Source organism: Ruditapes philippinarum, unplaced genomic scaffold, assembly GCF_026571515.1.
Source record: "Ruditapes philippinarum isolate M1 unplaced genomic scaffold, ASM2657151v2 ctg22376_1_1_1_1, whole genome shotgun sequence".
In the NCBI taxonomy this organism is placed as follows: domain Eukaryota; kingdom Metazoa; phylum Mollusca; class Bivalvia; order Venerida; family Veneridae; genus Ruditapes; species Ruditapes philippinarum.
Window position 1 is genome coordinate 697 of NW_026853669.1, and position 7,703 is coordinate 8,399.

General features: G+C 31.6%; 1 long non-coding RNA gene across 1 annotated transcript; it reads left to right on the forward strand.

The window, feature by feature from the left end:
• Nucleotides 1-388: 388 nt before the first annotated feature.
• On the forward strand, nucleotides 389-5,312 carry LOC132737488 (uncharacterized). The gene is made up of 3 exons (XR_009626739.1): nucleotides 389-492; nucleotides 944-1,048; nucleotides 5,176-5,312. It is a non-coding gene; the product is annotated as an uncharacterized LOC132737488 (long non-coding RNA).
• The last annotated feature ends 2,391 nt before the right edge of the window (nucleotides 5,313-7,703 follow it).

Below are 7,703 nucleotides of genomic sequence, written 5' to 3' on the forward strand. Positions count from 1 at the left end.
AACAGAAACAAACAAACAAAAAACGAAAAAAATAATGTAAGTTCCGTACAATTCATTTGTTGTGTAAAAACATTTATTATATACTTATAAATGAAATATTGAGAAATATTGATGAAATAAAATGCATACTTTCACTGTAAAAAAAAATATTTTTCACTGCAATGAAACATATTTTTCGTATTTTCACTGGTGTTTTGCCGGACTACTTTCTTATAAATTACAAACAAAATACAAAATTTAAGGAAAAGTTTTTCACATTGTATTGTCAAAATATATAAATATATATCATTATACATTTTTAAAATTAGTTATGGTCATTTATAGAGAAAATCTTTACATTGAACATTCATTTTTAAATGATTGATATTGTTCATATTGGGTTCTTTTTATTTCCAGGTGAACAACGGCTATTTTGTTTTAAGAAAAACAGATAATGACAATTTATTGGAAGAGCAAAATTTATCTATAGCTGCCTTATCTAAATCATTGCAGGTATGTACTAATCTCATTTATTTATTTATTTATTTATTTATTTAATTATTTATTTATTTATTTACTTATTTATTTATTTATTTACTTATTTATTTATTTATTTATTTATTTATTTATTTATTTATTTATTTATTTATTCATTCATTTTTATTTATTTATCTATGTATTTATTTTCTTTTTCATTCATTCATTCATTCATTCATTCATTCATTCATTCATTCATTCATTCATTCATTCATTCATTCATTCATTTTTATTTATTTATCTATGTATTTATTTTCTTTTTTTATCTATTTTTTTACAAATTTTATGAAGGTATTAGAAATACGTATTAAGACAAATAATATTATAGTTGGAAATCATATCAGATTTTGTTGTTGGTGTTGTTTGTTTTCTCTTTTGTTTTTTCTTTTTGTCGTTTTATTCTTAATACCCGTATCTAATTTTGCAGGTTGAGTCTTTGGAGCAGATGAAATATTTAATCCGTAAACCGAGGTCATCATTCCCAGCATCTGAAAACATAACAGACAGTGCCTGGTCTCTGATGTGGCATGTGGTATATTGTTTAATTCTCTATATATAACATTGGTATGATTTTTGGTTAGGAAATCGTTCAAATAAACTTGACCATCGTTATTACTTCCCGCTTCTGATGTATTACTAAATTACGTTAGTTGTACATTTGAAAAATAAATTCTAAGTTAGGTTGTTTTTTTAACTTCATGCCTTGAAATAAGAGTTTACAAGCTGCTTTTGAGAAAATGTGGGGGGAATGGCCGTGTAACACCGCACTTTGGGGTCAAACGCACTTTGGGGTCCGACCCCAAAGTGCGTTAAACTTCGCACCGCACTTTGGGGTCCAACGCACTTTGGGGTCAAAATCGAGAAATTGACCCCAAAGTGCGTTAATATGCTACATATCAACGCACTTTGGGTTCAAGAGGTCTAAAGGTGTCATCTGAGTTCTGCTTAAATACTGACTGAGTACTGACTTATTTTCGATCTGCGACATTGAAATATTTGACGTGGAGTTCAAGATGGCGGTCAATACTTTATGGTTTAATTCTTTAGCACATCCAGATAATGTGCAGAACTTATATGCCAGGTGTGCCGGCTCAAGGTCGGGGTCACACCTACAGATCAAAGGATTAAGAGTTGGGTTTCATTCTCCTAAACCCCATGAAGGATTTTAAGGCACCTTGTGTCAAATGTTAACCACATCGAGACCATATGCAGAATATATTTATACTAAAAAGTGTTGTAATTTTTTTTGATACCTCCAAAAATGAAAACGTTGGTGCATTTGCAAATGGGGTACTGTAATTACCAGATGGCGAAGTGTTTGAAAATGGTGTATCACAAATGGCGTAATTATCCAAACCTCTACTTTACAAATGGCGTCATGTACAAATATGTACGAAAAAACAAAATAAAATATGTACAAAAAACTAAAATAAAATATGTACAAAAACCTAAAATAGAATATGTATGCAAACTAAAAAAGAATACGTATGCAAAACTAAAAAAAGTATGTATTCAAAACTAAAAAAAATATGTACGACATACAAAAAAAATATGTACGAAAAAAAAAAGTATCCAAAAAATGCAAATGTCACTTTTATGCCACCGTTCAAAAAATCAAGTACAGAAATTGTGTATCCCTAAAATAAAAAGATGCTACGAAAAATATCCCGTTCTGTCAGTCATTTATTTGATAACTTTTGGTGTCATATTGAGCCCCATTTTAAATATGTTGGGAATGAAATAAAATGCAGTTAATATTTTTTTCCAAAGAACTATAAGTATACTCTATTGCAATGTCCTGTTGAAACATCAAGTTTTTCAATCGGACTATAAATAGTGATTTTTACAAATACATTTTTAAGCTTATCAACAAATTTAAGGGTTTTTGTAAGCTCCGCAACAACCGTTCGCCAGAGGCTTTTTTATGGGAAATCTTACATACTTCTTTAGAAAGAGCAAACATGAATTTTATAATTTTAAATAATGGTATCAGATAAATGTCAGATGCTTGTTACCTGAATAAAGTAGCGATAAATGAGAAATTATTTGTCATAAAAGTAGTCAAAACAATGTAGTATTTGACTTCCATATAAAATACTAATTCACTATAACTGTACTCATCATTGCCAAAAAGCAACAGATGAAAAAGATGGTTCAGGTAATTGGCCAATGTGTATTTTTTGGATAATATAGAAGAACATTAAAATAAAAAAGCTTTTAAGAAAAACAAAAAAAGCATAATGGACCTTTAAAATGTTTTTTTTAACCCTCGGGGGGATCGATACCCGACAATCCCCTCTATACCCCCACTGAGAATTTTACATTATTCTGAAGCTCCGCTCTTAATGTGCGACTACTTAAATAGTTGATATTTTTAGTACTGCCCTTGCAGACTACTACTGAAAGCCGAATCTACACCTAGTCAAGTTTCTTATATGTCAAATTTAGCTAAATAAATGGCTCTTTCAACATATAATCAGACACATATTTGTTACTGAAATGTCTTACTAAGATTACACAGAATTTATACCTTTGTCTATGCAAAAACTATCATATTTCTATAAAATGTGTAAATAAAAAACGGGAAAATAATGCATTTAGCTAAAAACAATGGAGTTAATGAAAGGTGTACATTCTTTTAAAATAAATGGAAAATTTGAGAAAAAAATATTTTAAGCTTAATAATTGATACAAATTCTTTTATGATGAAAGTTCTTCACTTACTAATCAAGACTATTTAAATCCCTATTGATTCTACTTTATTTTATGCTTTTCAGTGGATTACTGATTTATCCGTGAAAATTATATTTGATAATTTTACAGTGAAAATTATCAAAATATAATTTCACACTTTTCAATGACGAAACTACTTTCTTTAGATTTTTCCCATGTGGTACCTCAATTTTATTTTTGCTAACAATTCTGACAATGTCAGGCTGTTTAAAGAAAACGCAAAGCTGAAGTTGATAATCAACTTAAATGTCAAAAGTAATAAAAAGAAGAAAACTTACTTCTATTCATTCAAATTCCAATCACCAAATTTCATCTCTAAATTTTTTGTTTCATTTTTACAGTCTGACAAATACATTCCTTCCACATGCAAACTGCTCTTGATGACATTTGGGCACATTAAAGTATCCTACGAGCAATAACTGCCGTATGCTTTATGAAAAATTGAAAAGCAACGACAGCTATCACCTCGTAGAACAATTAAACCACCCAGCGTTCCGAGCAAGTTCCAAGTTTTCCATTTTCATAGCTGCTTTTTTTCATGTTTTCACATCTGTCAACACTTATTTTTTGTCTGTTTCAATCCTCAAATATGTTTTCTTTCTTTTAAAAAGGTGTATGACTAACAAATCCAAATGATATTCCTCTGAATCAAACACAATTATTTTCCTCCCATGAAATACACAACTTTAAAAAATGGCTGCCGCTTACATTTAACAAAGCCAGGTCTAATATAAATACGCAGTAAGTAACAGAAATATGGATGGATGGTTGGAATTTTTCTCCTGCAAGAATTGTTTGTTTTTATTATTAAAACAAGCGATCATTCATATTTTTTTAACAAAATAAATAATATCACTGTCATTTAACGTTGATTGTCGGACTTATTTTACAGCTCAAGACTTCTTGTTTTTAATGAGAAATTCCGACTAAATGGGGCTCTCAATGGGGAAAACAGATTTTAATATTTACGTTAATATTATGGAAATTTCGTTTTAACTTGTTTTTTAGCATAAAATAAAAAGAAAATTTGTTTGTTTGTTGTGTAAGATTTAATTTCATTTCATCTCGTGAACTTTAAAAACAGTATTCTCACTCGTGGCTAAGCCACTCGTGAGAATACTGTTTTTAAAGCCCACTCGATGAAATAAAATTTCATCTTACACACAAACAAACAAATATCCTCTATATAATTTAGGGCACATGTTTTGCGTCTATTTAATACCCTGATTTTTTGTTTACCATTGGCTTTGACTACAATATATTATTTAAAACATAATGAACATTCATTCTCTATAACCCCCAAAGTGCGGTCATTTGCCTGATGTTAAAAAATGTATATGTAGCTGTTGAACGCACTTTGGGGTCGAAATTGGACCCCAAAGTGCGTAACGCACTATGGGGTCGGACCCCAAAGTACGTAACGCACTTTGGGGTCGAACCCCAAAGTGTGTTTGACCCCAAAGTGCGGTGTTACATGGCCGAGTGGTTAACGCATCGGACTAGTAATCTAATAATCGCTAGCCGCATTTGTTCAAACCCCATTCGGGGAAAGTCGTTTTTTCCTTGAGTAAGAAACTTTACAGTCATTGCTCAGTACTGGTTGGTTCCAGGAACGGATTCAAAAGTGTCTATAAGCTTATAGCTTTCTACACAATCGAATTCAAATAAATTCTGTATAAAACAAGCTGCTTTTATAAGGGACTAAACCTTCATCATATATCAAAAATCTCTAACTTGCAGTATAATTATAATCAAAAATGCTAATTTAAATTTGCCGTAGCTTTCGGCCTTGCGGCCTTCTTCAGCAGCATTTATTTTACATACAAATATAATTATAAAAACAAAACAATGGAAGTGACAAACACAAGATAAGTAAGTGACATTTTATATTATAAATATATACAATAAGAAATGATTATGTTATAGCAAGAGGACACATTTCCCAGCATGAAGATTTACGAATCTTGGAGGCGTGGCTACTCAGGCGCAGGAATACATATTAGCATCCTTGATGACGGTGTTGAACCAGACCATCCAGATCTTGTAGGAAATTATGTGCGTTCACTTTATACATTCTTCTTATAGTCTGATTTTATCACCTGTCACATTTATTAATGCGCTCATAAAAATATTCGATCCTACTTCGGCTTTGTCAGTATAGTTTTCGAAAATTAATATGGAGTATAAAACTTATGTTTTTAAAGTCACACCAGCTAAATGAAAGGTCATTGTTAATCCGTTATAGCACAAGTGATTGTGAGAGGTTTGTGGCTTAATCATCTATTGTCATATGTTTAGACCTACTCTTTCTTTGTTTTTGCAGTATATTTTAATAGAAATCAATGGCCAAGTGCTTGCATAATTGTTTACACGGATATGAAGCAACTTAGAAACAGTGTTTTTGTCTCGATTTGTATTGTGTTTTACGGCATTAAAATTACATTTATTGATTTCATCGAGTTTTTTTTAAAGTGTATGTGGCGCCGTTATATGTCGCAACGCCGCTAAATGTCGCACTTGCCGCTAAATGTCGCACCATTGACGCTAAATGTCGCAACCTCCGCTAAATGTCGCAAAATCATTTGCCGTTAAATGTCGCAATGTTAACGTTAACGTTAAATGTCGGACGAATTTCCCTTACCGTTAAATGTCGCAACACTACCGTTAAATGTCGCAAGATGTAAATTCATGTTAAAATCATGTTTAAAGTAGAATATTATTAGTTTAAACATAGTTGTTTTCAAACAATGATACAGTACATATTGTTAATACATTTACAATAAGTAGATACACGAATGAAAAAGGATTAGAGCCGAAAGCTATAAAGCTTATAAAGGTCTTCTCCTACATATTTGCACAATGCAGTTAAATTATGACAGTGTTTGCAATATTGTTTGAAACAATGAAGTTAATTTTTAACATATTTGAAAACGAAAAAAATCGAAGATTTTATCTATTGTTCAAAAGATCTTTTTTTAAAGAATATAAATAATTGAAAAGAATAAGAAAGAAGGTAAAGAAGATTCATTCGGATAGGTCAAGTTGGCATATTATTTGCTCATGAAAATCGGTTACTTTCACGTATATATACATGAACTGCTTGAACAATTTTAGAATTAATGTCATGGCTAAGATTCTGGTCTCCATTTAGTAAGGTATGAAGTGTTATAGTACAAATATTAGAAACAGCATCAAATAGTCTGAGTCTGATATCATTATAGAAGTGACACTCAAAGAAGAAGTGGTGGTTACTTTCCAGGAGACCACATTGACAATTTGGTGAGGGGGACATATTTTTTCTGAATAAGTGATGGTTTAAAGAGCTACATTCTGTACGGAGCCGTGTATGCATGACTTGCCATTTTCTTTCACCTATATAATAGTATTTGGGGCATTTTTTTATATTACCTTTAAGTTGCGTTTTAAAAGAGGACAAAGATATTGAGTTTTGTACCTCTGTTGATAGTAAGTTCCAATCTCTCAAAGTAGATGGCAGAAATGCATTATGGTAAGAGAAGTTCTTGTACGTATTGTTTGCATGTCAGAAGCATTTCGTAAATTGTACATAGACGTTTCTCCAACTGATGGTGGAACTAAGGACGATAAATAATCTGGTGTGAGACCGTTTTTCATTTTGTAAAACAAAATAAGTTTGTGATTCTGTCTACGGCTTTCGAGCGATTCCCAAAGAACTTCTCTTTGAAGTTCCTGAAGAGATACAAGTTTAGTGGCCCCTGAGACTATACGGGCGGCTTCATGTTGAATTTTATCAAGTTCAAGTTTTTCATATTGTGTACAGTTGATCCAGACTACATCTGCATATTCAATGAGAGGTCTTATGAATGATAGATATATAACTTCTAGTGATCTTCTGTCTAGTGTAAATTTAAGTTTTCTCATGATATGAATTCTTTTCCAAGCCTTCTCTTTGATAGAATTAATATGTACATGCCAAGAGCAATCATCAGAAAAGTAAAGACCAAGATGTTTATGACTATTTACTGAGGAGATAGGCTGATCATGCATTAGAAGTGGCGGATGATAAGGCTTATTTGTTTTGCGTGACATGATCATATAGTTTCCGATTTAGAAGGGTTGAATGTTACAAGCCATTTATCAGCCCAACTTGAAATTTTATCAATATCAGATTGAAGAGTTGTCGCGGCAGCTATTGGATAGTCAACTATTATGTGCAAACTAGTATCATCGGCAAAGAGGTGTATACTTGAGTTTAAATCGTCAACAATATCATTAATGTATACCAGGAACAACAGAGGCCCAAGAATAGATCCTTGAGGAACTCCTGCATTTACAGTTGACCAATTAGAATGAGCTCCTGGAAGAACGACACATTGACGTCTGTTAGAAAGATAATCAGAGAACCAGTTCAGCAATTTTCCATTTAATCCAGCATTTTTTAATTTATAGAGAAGACCATCATGCCATACCTTGTC